The following is a 14708-nucleotide window of genomic DNA, read 5'->3' as shown; positions in this document are numbered from 1 at the left end:
TCACACATGAAAATCAGCTTCATTAACCAATGGCTCCATTTTATTTTTAACTCCAAGTGGCATTACCATCCTTGACTACCCATCTCATTCAGCAGGCTTTATTCTGAAACTTCCAAAATTAAATCCATCTTTAAAGCATACAAATTGTAACCAATAAAAATATCCCAAAGAATATGTACTAGCTCTGAAAGCAATTCCAAAATAGGAATCCAAAAATATCTTGAGCAATGTAGAAGCTTATCGTTTCCTACCCTGACTACTTTGAAAGGGTAAACATTTATTGAATAAACTCTGGTATGCTTATTTTTAAAAATCGCTTTAAACTTGGGCTTCCATAATACAGCAGGCTAAGAATCAAATTAACTCTCCAAATAAAACCTAACAATACTAGATCAAAAACTTATACACGTGTCTGTGCGCGTGTGTGCACCCATGTGTGTGTGTAAGCCACAAGGTGCAAGGAAAAAAGGAATTGTTAGATCTGAATAAAACAAGAACTCAGGAGATGAGCAGAACACTGGCCTGTTTTGGCTCCAAAGGTATCTGTCACACTATGTGACCTTCAGTTATCTTTTTTCCCCATGAGCCTCTTCAGGGAATAAAATATAAACTCAGAGCCCATCTGAAGAGACAGATCCTCTGACCTAAAAACCAAGACCTCACTGTAAGGGTGAGCCAGAAATAAACCTATCCCAGGCACTCCCTCCCTACCTTGTCTCAGTTGACTACAAGAAAATCAACTGCTTTGAAACGTGGCCCAAAGGGGTGGGAGGTAGAAAGTGCTGCAGAGAATTTGGAACCATAAACCAGCGCTGGGCTCAATTTGCAGACCAAATTCACATCACCTAAGATAAGCCTCAGAAAAACTTCAAGATTTTAATTAGTGTGACCTTGACTAGCAGGTGCCTGGCTATAGCAAATATAAACCCTCCCTCAAAATACTAGTTTTCAGCCCAAACAGCAAAGAAATCCCATAAATAAAATCAAAGAGCCAAGCATGGTAGCATGGGCCTGTAGTCCTAGCTACTTGGGAGGCTAAGGTGGGAGGACTGCTTGGCCTCAGGAGTTCAAGGACGCAGCAAACTATGATAGCATCACTGCATTCCAGCTTGGACAACAGAACAAGACCCTGTCTCAAAAAAAAAAAAAAAAAAAAATCAAATTAAATTCTAACAATGATGAGCAAGTAACCTAAGGAAACAAGTCATGGTAAGGGAGCACCTACAGAAACAAGAGACTGCATAAGCAGCCCTATAAGGGCTTCTTATTCTTCTAATGTAATTATCATAATGCCTACATGTTTAAAAAACAAAAGGTGCCAGGCGCGGTGGCTCACGCCTGTAATCCCAGCACTTTGGGAGGCCGAGGCGGGCGGATCACGAGGTCAGGAGATCGAGACCATTCTGGCTAACATGGTGAAACCCCATCTCTATTAAAAATACAAAAAATTAGCCGGGCGTGGTGGCAGGCACCTGTAGTCCCAGCTGCTTGGGAGGCTGAGGCAGGACAATGGCATGAAACCGGGAGGCGAAGCTTGCAGTGAGCTGAGATCGTGCCACTGCACTCTAGCCTGGGCGACAGAACGAGACTCCGTCTCAAAAAAAAAAAAAAAAAAAAAAAAAAAAAAAAAAAAAAAAAGGCAAGATAAAAAATATGAGGAGAAAACACACGAAAGACTATCAATGTACAGATTCATTTGGAAGGCCCAATGAATTCTAAGCAAGATAAATGAAAATAAATCCACATCTAAACCCTCGCTATACGCCAATGGCAAAGAGAAGATCTTGAAAGCAGCCATGGGAAAAGACAAATTACTTTCTTTTCTTTTTTTTTTTTTTGAGACGGAGTCTTGCTCTGTCGCCCGGTCTGGAGTGCAGTGGCCGGATCTCTCAGCTCACTGCAAGCTCCGCCTCCCGCGTTGACGCCATTCTCCTGCCTCAGCCTCCCGAGTAGCTGGGACTACAGGCGCCCGCCACCTCACCCGGCTAGTTTTTTGTATTTTTTTTTTTTTAGTAGAGACGGGGTTTCACCGTGTTAGCCAGGATGGTCTCGATCTGCTGACCTCGTGATCCGCCCGTCTCGGCCTCCCAAAGTGCTGGGATTACAGGCTTGAGCCACCGCGCCCGGCCTCAAATTACTTTCAAAGGAGCAACAGTTAAGACTCAGATTCAATGCAACTCCAATCAATATCCCAAAAAGTGTCTTGTGGAATTTGATAAGCTGATGCTAAAATGGTTACACCAGTACAAATGGCCAAGTATAGCCAAGACACTTCAGCCAAGACCGAACAAGAAAAAGAAAGCAGGCCTTGTTTTACCTAATATCCAGACTTAATGAGGTCCTGTAATTAATTAAAATGGTGTGGTATTAGTACACATGGAGACAAACTCACCAATGGAACAGAAAATACAGAGAAAGATCCCAATATGTATAGAAACTTCATATATGATAAAAGTAGTGTCTCCGATTAGTAAAGAAAAAATAAAATGATCAATAATATGGTGTTGGAACCATGGAATATCCGTATGAGAAAAAATGAAATTGGACTCCCACATCACGCCATACACAACAATTTCTTTTTCCAAGGAGATTAAACAACCACATGTTTAAGGCAAAACTGTAAAACTTTTAGATAGGAGAGTATCTTCATGACTTGAGGACAGAAAAGGTTTTCTAAAATGAGACATGAAAAGCACAAACCATTGAAGAAAAGACAGATAAATTCAACTGTATTTCAAAAGTACCATAAAGAGAGTGAAAATATAGAAAAAGAACTTATTTTTCTAACACATGTAGGAAAAGACAAGATTCCAGGAAGTATAAAGTATAAATAGTAAGAAAAGGATGAATGACCCAATAGAAAAACTGCATAAGATCTTAACATATCCTTTACAAAAGAGCAAATCTGGCCGGACGCGGTGGCTCACACCTGTAATCCCAGCACTTTGGGAGGCCAAGGTGGGCGGATGACCCTAGGTTAGGCATTCAAGACCAGCCTAGCCAACAAGGTGAAACCGTGTCTCTACAAATACTAAAATTAGCTGGGCGTGCTGGCAGCCACCTGTAATCCCAGCTACTTGTGAGGCTGAGGAGGGAGAACTGCTTAAACCTGGGAGGCGGAGGTTGCAGTGAGGCCAAGATCACACCATTGCACTTCAGCCTGGGCGACAGAGCGAGACTGTGTCTCAAAAAAAAAAAGGGGGGGGGGGGGGCAAATCTGAACAGCAAATAAATGAAGATACTCAAAGCTCACTGGTAATCAGGAAAATACAAATTTCACGCACAGTGAGATCAATGCACCAACCTACAGATGCGCAAAATTTAAGACTGCAAACACCAAAGGCTGTCAACAGGAATTCCCATATGCTGCTGGTGAAAGAATATACTTGTACAAGCATTTTGGAATTAGTCTGGCATCACCATACCCTATGATCTGGCAATTCCACTTCCAAGTATACCTTTGAGAGATTATTTCACAGTGTACCATGATACATGAACAAAGAGGTCTATAACAGCACCACTTGTAACAGCCAGAAAATGGAAATAATATAAATGTCTATCAACAACAGAATGGATACAGCATGTTTCCAAGGACTGTGGCTGGTGGTAGCCATGGGATCTCCAACTGCATGCAAGAGCAACCTGGAAAGACTTTGACAGCGCAGGTCAGTACAATACCTGCAAGCTGCAACTCAGCTTTCCTATAATGTTTCAGGACCAGGGCTGGAAGCGCCTTCCATGTGTCAACTTCCAGTGTAGATGGGTGTTTTGTTTTGTTTTGTTTTGTTTTGAGACGGAGTCTCACTCTGTCACCCAAGTGGAGTGCAGTGGCATGATCTTGGCTTACGGCAACCTCCGCCTCCCGGGTTCAAGCAATTCTCCTGCCTCAACCTCCCGAGTATCTGGGATTACAGGTGCCCACCATCACACCCAGCTAATTTTCTTGTATTTTTAGTATAGATGGGTTTCACCATGTTGGCTAGATTGGTCTCGAACTCCTGACCTCAGGTGATTCGCCCCCTTGGCCTCCCCTCCCAAAGTGCTGAGATTACAGGCATGAGCCACCGCTCCTGGCCAGTTTAGCTTTCACACTAAGCTTTTTGTTCTGCAGGATGCCCCCAAGTTTCCTGGCAGTGTGTGATCCTGAGGAGGTGAGCTTGTTTCTGGAGCTGTGCTTTAAGATTCATGTTACATGCAAAGCTGTCCTCGTGTGTGACTATGGACCTACGGATTTGGGAGAATCTCTATGGGAAGCAGAAGGCAAGATCCCCGTCATTTTAGGTAGAAACAACAGCATGCTGTATGTGCAGATCAATTAAAGATTAACAAAGACTGATAAAAGTAAAAACAACAACAACAACAACAAAAACCAGAATGGATAAATAAGTTGTGGTATATTTATACACAGAAAAAAAAGGCAGCAGAAAGAACTTACATTCAAATCGCTTTACATAACTCTCAGAAATCTCCTAGAGGGTGAAAAAAGCAAGTCAAAAAAGAATATGTATAGTATGGTTTAATATTATAGTACTCAAAAATACAGATGCATACATAGGTGATAAAACCATAAAGAGAAGCAAGGGAATGATTATCACAACAGTGGGGATACTAATTACCCTCCAGAGGGCAGGAAGCAGATGCAAACCAAGAGGAGCACAAAGGGAGCCTCTAAGGTATGGCAATACTCTACTTCTTAACCTAGACAATGAGAATATGGGTGCTTTTAATTTTACTACAATTATTTTAAACATATATGTTTTACATACTCTTATACAGATATATTGCACAATAAAAAATGAGTCTTCTTATATTTTAGTCAGTTATTTCTCATACATTTAATAGTTATAAAAAGCTAAATTAGTCCAGTAGTCCAGACAATTACTATACACTCAGCATAAAAGCCTCCACCTCTAAGGCATTTTGAATTTTAAGTAAATCCCCAATTCTGTTTGTCTTTCATAATGTATCTGATGAAAGAGGGAAAAAGAAGACTGCAGAGATTAAAAAATATATTAATAGCTGTGGTTAATCAAGTTTCAACTGCAAAATCCTCCCTTCTGTAATAGTCCACATGTTATTCTATTTCTGATCTTTACTGTGACCTTGAATTGAAGGGTTATATAAACAGTAGCATCAACTATTACCTTCCTGAGAGGGAAAACAGCTTGTTCATCAAAAGACTAGACCATTCCTAGGGATTGTATTTGGATGCGTAACAGTTAAAAAATTCTTTGAAGTACACTAACTGCCCCACAAAAGGATGGACCAAAAAGAGGCATTTTCTTTTCATATATACAGAGGAATCTAAAATTGCTTCTCCCAAAATCCAACTTTTACAGGAGACATCTAATATTCAATAAAAAGTGTTACCTCTGAAGGTGATTAAAGAACAAAATACGAACAAGACTAGAAAAACAATGAAAGTAAGAATTGTACTATTTACTTGGAGCCAGGGAACTATCATAATAAATATCTATCATTTTAATCCTTATTGAAGCATCCACACAGGCTTAATGTTACCAAAACATTTTAAAAGCCTATATTCTTTGCTATCATCAGTTCCATAGAACATACCTTTTAAACTCTAAAATGCTCTTCTGGAGCACCACATATTTGAGAGTGACTGACTAAGGCCTAGAATAAAATTAAGATGCCCCACTCATACCTCAAAATATACTTACTTCTTCAGTTAGTCCCAGTAACTTGATCACTTGATCACTTTGACCTCTCTTCTTGTCCAAACCTTTTTTCTTTTCTTTTCTTTTTTTTTTTTTTTGGAGAGAAGATCTGACTCTATCTCCTAGGATGGAGTGCAGTGGCACAATCTCTCAGCTCACTGTAACCTCTGCCTCCCCGCAGTGGCACAATCTCTCAGCTCACTGCAACCTCTGCCTCCCCGGCTCAAGCCATCCTATCACCTCTGCCTCCCAAGTAGCTGGAACCACAGGTGTGTACCACCACGTCCAGCTAATTTTTGTACTTTTAGTAGAGACGGGTTTCACCACATTGCCTAGGATGGTCTCGAACCGGTGAGTTCAAGCGATCTATCCGCCTTGGGCTCCCAAAGAGCTGGGATTACAGGCATGAGCCACCAAGCCTTGTCTGAACCTGTATAATACTCGTTATCTGAACTACAAGCCGGTATTTGATAAAATGTAATTGTAAAATACTAATATAACCCTCAAAATAACTATAAAGGCTTCAAAGGTAGTGCCTGATTTTGTTTATCTTGGGTCCATACCCACAATCTCTCATAATCGGAACAAATTACATGGGAGACCCCTTAGAAGAGCCATAAACCACTGACAGTGGTACATATTCAATGCAAAGAAGCAAAGCAAATTCTCTCATTCCAAGAGGAGAACTTCAGATACTTCAGAGGACATCCGGGCTTGAATATCTCAGGGACATCTCAATCCAAGTCCTTTCACCCTCAAAGGTGCTCTTTCCCAGCTATCCCTATGAGTGGTTGGCAGTACCATCAATCCAGACGCCAAATTATGTCAGCAGTTCTACTTCCTTTACAATCTTAGATCCACTTACCTTCATCATTTTTAAAACTACCTTTTTGAAGTTTGAAATCAACGCTCATCTAGACTATTTCAACAACAACATCTTTTTTTTTTTTTTTTTCTGAGACGGAGACTCGCTCTGTCACCCAGCCTGGAGTGTAGTGGTGTGATCTCGGCTCACTGCAAGCTCTGACTCCTGGGTTCATGCCGGTCTCCTGCCTCAGCCTCCCAAGCAGCTGGGACTACAGGTGCCCGCCACCACGCCCAGCTAATTTTTTGTATTTTTAGTAGAGATGGGGTTTCACCACATTAGCCAGGATGGTCTCAATCTCCTGACCTCATGATCCACCCGCCTCAGTCTCCCAAAGTGTTGGGATTACAGGTGTGAGCCACCGTGCCCAGTGACAACAACTTCTTAATTGTCCCCTCTGCTTTGCATCTCCTATTACCAGTCCTAAATTATTCCCTAAAATGTAACCGTGGCAGTGGTTAAGGACAAGAAGAAAGGGGTTGTATAAATTTATAGACTGGGTATACATCTCCACTCACCAGCTAGGTGAACCTGGGCAACTTTCTTAACCTTTCTGCCTCAGTTTCCTCACTGGTAACGTAGAATAACACAACTCTAATGGTTCATAAGAGGATTAAAGAAAGTAATACCTGAAGATGGCCGAACAGGAACAGCTTCAGGCTACAGCTCCCAGCATGAGCAACACAGAAGACGGGTGATTTCTGCATTTCAGGGTACCGGGTTCATCTCACTGGGGCATATCGGACAGTGGGTGCAGGATGGTGGGTGCAGCCCACGGAGCAAGAGCCAAAGCAAGGTGAGGCATCGCCTCACCTGGGAAGCACAAGGGAGAAGGAAATTCCCCTTCCTAGCCAAGAGAAACCGTGACACACAGCACCTAGAAAATCGGGTCACTCCCACCCTAATACTGTGCTTTTGCAAGGGTCTTAGCAAACAGCACAATAGGAGATTATATCTCATGCCTGGCTCGGAGGGTCCCAGGCCCTCGGGGCCTCCCTCATTGCTAGTGCAGCAGTCTGAGATCTAACTGCAAGGTAGCAGCAAGGCTGGGGAGGGGCGCCCACCACTGCTGAGGTTTGAGTAGGTAAACAAAGTGACCAGGAAGCTCCAACTGGGTGAAGCCCACTGCAACTCAAGGAGGCCTGCCTGTCTCTGTAGACTCCAACTCTGGGGACAGGACATAGCCAAACAAAAGGCAGCAGAAACCTCTGCAGATTTAAATATTTTTGTCTGATAGCTTTAAAGAGAGTAGTGGTTCTCCCAGCCCAGAGTCTGAGATCTGAGAACAGAAAGACTGCCTCCTCAAGTGGGTCCCTGACCCCCGAGTAGCCTAACTGGGAGACACCCCCAAGTAGGAGCAGACTGAAACACCTCACACGACTGGGTACACCTCTGAGACGAAGCTTCCAGAGGAACGATCAGGCAGCAACATTTGCTGTTCAGCAATATTCACTCTTCTGCAGCCTCCACTGCTGATACCCAGGCAAACGGGAGTGGATCTTGAGCAAACTCCAACAGACCTGCAGCTAAGGGTCCTGACTGTTAGAAGAAAAACTAACAAACAGACAGGACATCCACACCAAAACCCCATCTGTACGTCACCATTATCAAAGACCAAAGATAGATAAAACCACAAAGATGGGGAAAAAACAGAACAGAAAAGTTGAAAATCCTAAAAATCAGAGCGCGTCTCCCCCTCCAAAGAAACGCAGCTCCTAACCAGCAACAGAACAAAGCTGGAGAGAGAATGACGTTGACGAGTTGAGAGAAGAAGGCTTCAGACGATCAAACTTCTCCAAGCTAAAGGAGGAAGCTCGAACCCACTGCAAAGAAGCTAAAAACCCTGAAAAAAGATACGATGAATGGCTAACTAGAATACCCAATGTAGAGAAGTCCTTAAATGACCTGATAAAGCTGAAACCCATGGAACAAGAACTACGTGACAAATGCACAAGCTTCAGTAACCAATTCAATCAACTGGAAGAAAGGGTATCAGTGATTGAAGATCAAATGGATGAAATGAAGCGAGAAGAGAAGTTTAGAGGAAAAAGAGTAAAAAGAAATGAACAAAGCCTCCAAGAAATACGGGACTATGTGAAAAGACCAAATCTACGTCTGACTGGTGTACCTGAAAGTGACAGGGAGAATGGAACCAAGTTGGAAAAGACTCTGCAGGAAATTATCCAAGAGAATTTCTCCAACCTAGCAAGGCAGGCCAACATTCAAATTCAGGAAATACAGAGAACGCCACAAAGATACTCCTTGAGAAGAGCAACTCCAAGACATATAATTGTCAGATCCACTAAAGTTGAAATGAAGGAAAAAATGTTAAGGGCAGCCAGAGAGAAAGGTCGGGTTACCCACAAAGGGAAGTCCATCAGACTAACAGTGGATCTCTCAGCAGAAACTCTACAAGCCAGAAGACAGTGGGGGCCAATATTCAACATTCTTAAAGAAAAGAACTTTCAACCCAGAGTTTCATATCCAGCCAAACTAAGTTTCATAAGTGAAGGGGAAATAAAATCCTTTACAGAGAAGCAAATGCTGAGAGATTTTGTCACCACCAGGCCTGCCCTACAACAGCTCCTGAAGGAAGCACTAAACATGGAAAGGAAAAACTGCTACCAGCCACTGCAAAAACAAGCCAAAATGTAAAGACCATCAATGCTAGGAATAAACTGCATCAACTAACGAGCAAAATAACCAGCTAACATCATAATGACAGGATCAAATTCACACATAACAATATTAACCTTAAATGTAAATAAGCTAAATGCTCCAATTAAAAGACACAGACTGGCAAATTGGATAAAGGTCAAGACCCATCAGTGTGCTGTATTCAGGAGACCCATCTCACGTGCAGAGACACACATAGGCTCAAAATAAAGGGATGGAAGAAGATCTATCAAGCAAAAGGAAAACAAAAAAAGGCATGAGTTGCAATCTTAGTCTCTGATAAAACAGACTTTAAACCATCAAAGATCAAAAGAGACAAAGGCCATTACATAAAGGTAAAGGGATCAATTCAACAGGAAGAGTTAACTATCCTAAATATATATGCACCCAATACAGGAGCACCCAGATTCATAAAGCAAGTCCTCAGAGACTTACAAAGAGACTTAGACGCCCATACAATAATAATGGGAGACATTAACACCCCACTGTCAACATTAGACAGATCAACGAGACAGAAAGTTAACAAGGATATCCAGGAATTGAACTCATCTTTGCAGCAAGCAGACCTAATAGACATCTACAAAACTCTCCACCCCAAATCAACAGAATATACATTCTTCTCAGCACCGCATCACACTTATTCCAAAATTGACCACATAGTTGGAAGTAAAGCACTCCTCAGCAAATGTAAAAGAACATAAATTATAACAAACTGTCTCTCAGACCACAGTGCAATCAAACTGGAACTCAGGACTAAGAAACTCACTCAAAACCACTCAACTACACAGAAACTGAACAACCTGCTCCTGAATGACTACTGGGTACAAAACGAAACGAAGGCAGAAATAAAGATGTTCTCTGAAACCAATGAGAACAAAAAGACAACATACCAGAATCTCTGGGACACGTTTAAAGCAGTGTGTAGAGGGAAATTTATAGCACTAAATGCCCACAAGAGAAAGCAGGAAAGATCTAAAATTGACACCCTAACATCACAATTAAAAGAACTAGAGAAGCAAGAGCAAACACATTCAAAAGCTAGCAGAAGGCAAGAAATAACTAAGATCAGAGCAGAACTGAAGGAGATAGAGACACAAAAAACCCTCCAAAAAAATCAATGAATCCAGGAGCTGGTTTTGTGAAAAGATCAACAAAATTGATAGACCGCTAGCAAGACTAATAAAGAAGAAAAGAGAGAAGAATCAAATAGATGCAATAAAAAAGGATAAAGGGGATATCACCACCGACCCCACAGAAATACAAGCTACCATCAGAGAATACTGTAAGCACCTCTACGCAAATAAACTAGAAAACCTAGAGGAAATAGATAAATTCCTGGACACATACACTCTCCCAAGAGTAAACCAGGAAGAAGTTGAATCCCTGAATAGACCAATAACAAGCTCTGAAATTGAGGCAATAATTAATAGCCTACCAACCAAAAAAAGTCCAGGACCAGATGGATTCACAGCCGAATTCTACCAGAGGTACAAGGAGGAGCTGGTATCATTCCTTCTGAAAATACTCCAATCAATAGAAAAAGAGGGAACCCTCCCTAACTCATTTTTTGAGGCCAGCATCATCCTGATACCCAAGCCTGGGAGAGACACAACAAAAAAAGAGAATTTTCGACCAATATTCCTGATGAACATCAGTGCAAAAATCCTCAACAAAATACTGGCAAACCGAATCCAGCAGCACATCAAAAAGCTTATCCACCATGATCAAGTGGGCTTCATCCCTGGGATGCAAGGTTGGTTCAACATACGTAAATCAATAAATGTAATCCAGCATATAAACAGAACCAAAGACAAAAACTGCATGATTATCTCAATAGATGTGGAAAAGGCCTTTGAAAAATTCACAGCCCTTCATGCTAAAAACTCTTAATAAATTTAGTACTGATGGAACGTATCTCAAAATCGTAAGAGTTATTTATGACAAACCCACAGCCAATATCATACTGAATGGGCAAAAGCTGGAAGCATTCCCTTTGAAAACTGGCACAAGACAGGAATGCCCCTCTCACCACTCCTATTCAATATAGTGTTGGAAGTTCTGGCCAGGGCAATCAGGCAGGAGAAAGAAATAAAGGGTATTCAATTAGGAAAAGAGGAAGTCAAATTGTCCCAGTTTGCAGATGACATGATTGTATATTTAGAAAGACCCATCGTCTCAGCCCCAAATCTCCTTAAGCTGATAAGAAACTTTAGTAAAGTCTCAGGATACAAAATTAATGGGCAAAAATCACAAGCATTCTTATATACCGATAACAGACAAACAGCCAAATCATGAGTGAACTCCCATTCACAACTGCTTCAAAGAAAATAGAATACCTAGGAATCCAACTTACAAGGGATGTGAAGGACCTCTTCAAGGAGAACTACAAACCAGTGCTCAATGAAATAAAAGAGGACACAAACAAAAATGGAAGAACATTCCATATTCATGGATAGGAAGAACCAATATCGTGAAAATGGCCATACTGCCCAAGGTAATTTACAGATTGAATGCCATCCCCATCAAGCTACCAATGACTTTCTTCACAGATGTGGAAAAAACTGCTTTAAAGTTCATATGGAACCAAAAAAGAGCCCGCATTGCCAAGACAATCCTAAACCAAAAGAACAAAGCTAGAGGCAACACGCTACCTGACTTCAAACTATACTACAAGGCTACAGTAACCAAAACAGCATGGTACTGGTACCAAAACAGAGATATAGACCAATGGAACAGAACAGAGTCCTCAGAAATAATACCACACATCTACAGCCATCTGATCTTTGACAAACATGAGAAAAACAAGAAATGGGGAAAGGATTCCTTGTTTAATAAATGGTGCTGGGAAAACTGGCTAGCCATATGTTGCAAGCTGAAACTGGATCCCTTTCTTACACATTATATAAAAATTAATTCAAGATGGATTAAAGACTTAAATGTTAGACCTAAAACCATAAAAACCCTAGAAGAAAACCTAGGCAATACCATTCAGGACATAGGCATGGGCAAGGACTTCATGTCTAAAACACCAAAAGCAATGGCAACAAAAGCCAAAATTGACAAATGGGATCTAATTTAACTAAAGAGTTTCTGCACAGCAAAAGAAACTACCATCAGAGTGAACAGGCAACCTACAGAATGGGAGAAAATTTTTGCAATCTACTCATCTGACAAAGGGTTAATATCTAGAATCTACAAAGAACTCAATCCAATTTACAAGAAAAAAACAAACAATCCCATCAAAACATGGGTGAAGGATATGAAGACACTTCTCAAAAGAAGACATTTATGCAGCCAACAGACACGTGAAAAGATGCTCATCATCACTCACCATCAGAGAAATGCAAATCAAAACCACAATGAGATACCATCTCACACCAGGTAGAATGGCAATCATTAAAAAGTCAGGAAACAACAGGTGCTGGAGAGGATGTGGAGAAATAGGAACACTTTTACACTGTTGGTAGGACTGTAAACTAGTTCAACCATGTGGAAGACAGTGTGGTGATTCCTCAAGGATCTAGAAGTAGAAATATCATTTGACCCAGCCATTCCATTACTGGGTATGTACCCAAAGGATTATAAATCATGCTGCTATAAAGAAACATGCACACGTATGTTTACTGTGGCACTATTCACACTAGCAAAGACTTGGAATCAACCCAAATGTCCATCAAAGACAGACTGGATTAAGAAAATGTGGTAACATATACACCATGGAATACGATGCAGCCACAAAAAAGGACGAGTTCGTGTCCTTTGTAGGGACATGGATACAGTCGGAAATCATCATTCTCAGCAAACTGTCGCAAGAACAGAAAACCAAACACCGCATGTTCTCACTTATAGGTGGGAATTGAACAATGAGAACACTTGGACACAGGAAGGGGAGCATCACACACCGGGGCCTGTTGTCGGGTGTGGGGGGGGGGAGGGATAGCATTAGGACATATACCTAATGTATGACGAGTTAATGGGTGCAGCACATGTACCCTACGACTTAAAGTATAATAAAAAATTAAAAAGAAAAAAAAAAGAAAGTAATACCTATGAAGAATTGTGAATTGTATTCCGCTCAGAGAAAGGTTGGGTTATGTATGTGGAAGGCTGGGAGAGAGAAGCAAGGAGGGAAATTATGGATATATCAAGGGCTACAAGAATCACAGGATACATATGATGCAAAGTTCTAAAGCGTTAGTATAACTTGAGGATTTGAGAAAACATACCTAAATATATATTATGGCATATTATTCAAAACTTACATAGTTAAAACAAGAGATTTTAATACAAATCTTCCCTTGGGAGACTGGAGCTCTACAGAACATGCCTCCTAAAACTCCTGGGAAGTACAAATTTTCTGTCCTTCCCTATACGGTTCCAGACTTTTCTGGAACCACTGTACACATTCAATAAATGACGGTATTATTCAGCCACTCCCCAGTTAAAATTCTTCCAGTGTCTCCCCGCTGTCCTCTGGATAGTCTGAACAATGAACACTGGTGGAGAGAGCCCTGGTTTACCCTCTCCAACTCACTTGTCTCCACTAGCAACCAAGTTCCATGGTACTGCAGTCGGCCAAGACCTCTACACTTTGCCTCCCTCGTTGCGGGACTTTTGTCTGCAACTACTCGGGCCCCTCTACACCCTCGTCTCCTGGCCAATCCCTCCAGCCCTCAGTCTCAGATAACCATCACTTCCTCTGGCGTGCTGCCCTGGGTCCAACTCCTTTTCTCCCCTAGGGTCCCTAGGGGTCATCTGTGTTCCTACTACATTTACCACTATCCTGGTTACCAGTACGGGCCTCTCCTACTAAACCATTAAGCTCTGTGCATAAGGTAGTGTGCTGCCTTTCCCACTGTGTTATTCAGGCGTTCAACGAAGATTGTGAATTAACTCATGAATCCCAGTGTCCAGAGCTACTAGGCCCCAACAACAAACTCTTTCAGCACCAACTCAACTTCCATCCCCCTATCTCTTGGCTGGGAAGGGGCCTCAAGACTGGTCACTGCACTCGGTTCTAGCCCAAGTACCAGGGCCTTACAAACGCCAAACTGACCAGGAGGGACGCTAGCTCCAAAATACAGACCAAGAGCACGCTTTGAGGAATGATTGACACACTAGTGTCACAATCCGCCCCGGAGAGACCCACAGTGCGCCTCGAGCCCAGCTGTGCGCACGCGCGGGGCCAAGGCAAAGGGTTCGGTCCCGTCGCTGAAGGCATGGAATGTGCACAGAGCAAGACCGCAGCCTGGCCAGGCCTGAGAGGAGGGGCGGCCTGTGGGCGCCACTGGTAGTTCCCGAACCCTGTCACAAAAACTGCAGCCTCCCGGCCCCAATTCCGCTTTTTCCTCTTCCGTCCTACAGCAGCTCCTCACCCACACTCCGTACGCCGTCCTCAGGAAACGCCCCCACTAACGGCAAAACCAGCCAGCGCAGGGTCCTCTCAGCCGGGATAAAAATCCCCGCAGCGTCCCAACGGACGCCGGAAG

The 14708-nt window shown here is 42.3% G+C and overlaps 1 protein-coding gene and 1 non-coding gene across 6 annotated transcripts in view; one reads left to right on the top strand and one right to left on the bottom strand.

The window, feature by feature from the left end:
- HDHD2 (haloacid dehalogenase like hydrolase domain containing 2) overlaps positions 1-14708 on the bottom strand; it is a 49030-nt gene extending 34322 nt beyond the window's left edge. For 2 of the 5 annotated variants that reach the window (XM_037982356.2, XM_007974106.3), the window contains exon 1: positions 14595-14708. The gene's annotated coding sequence lies outside the window, so the exon portion shown is untranslated. Of the gene's footprint in view, positions 1-7172; positions 8861-14594 lie in introns of those variants that run through there. The other 3 variants (XM_007974107.3, XM_037982357.2, XM_037982355.2) reach the window with 3 other exon arrangements.
- On the top strand, positions 3578-3709 carry LOC119618682 (small nucleolar RNA SNORA44). Its single transcript, XR_005235052.2, has one exon. It is a non-coding gene; the product is annotated as a small nucleolar RNA SNORA44 (small nucleolar RNA).

Source organism: Chlorocebus sabaeus, chromosome 18, assembly GCF_047675955.1.
Source record: "Chlorocebus sabaeus isolate Y175 chromosome 18, mChlSab1.0.hap1, whole genome shotgun sequence".
NCBI lineage: Eukaryota > Metazoa > Chordata > Mammalia > Primates > Cercopithecidae > Chlorocebus > Chlorocebus sabaeus.
Note: the sequence above shows the minus strand (reverse complement) of the source record. Positions and strands in the feature narration are given on the sequence as shown.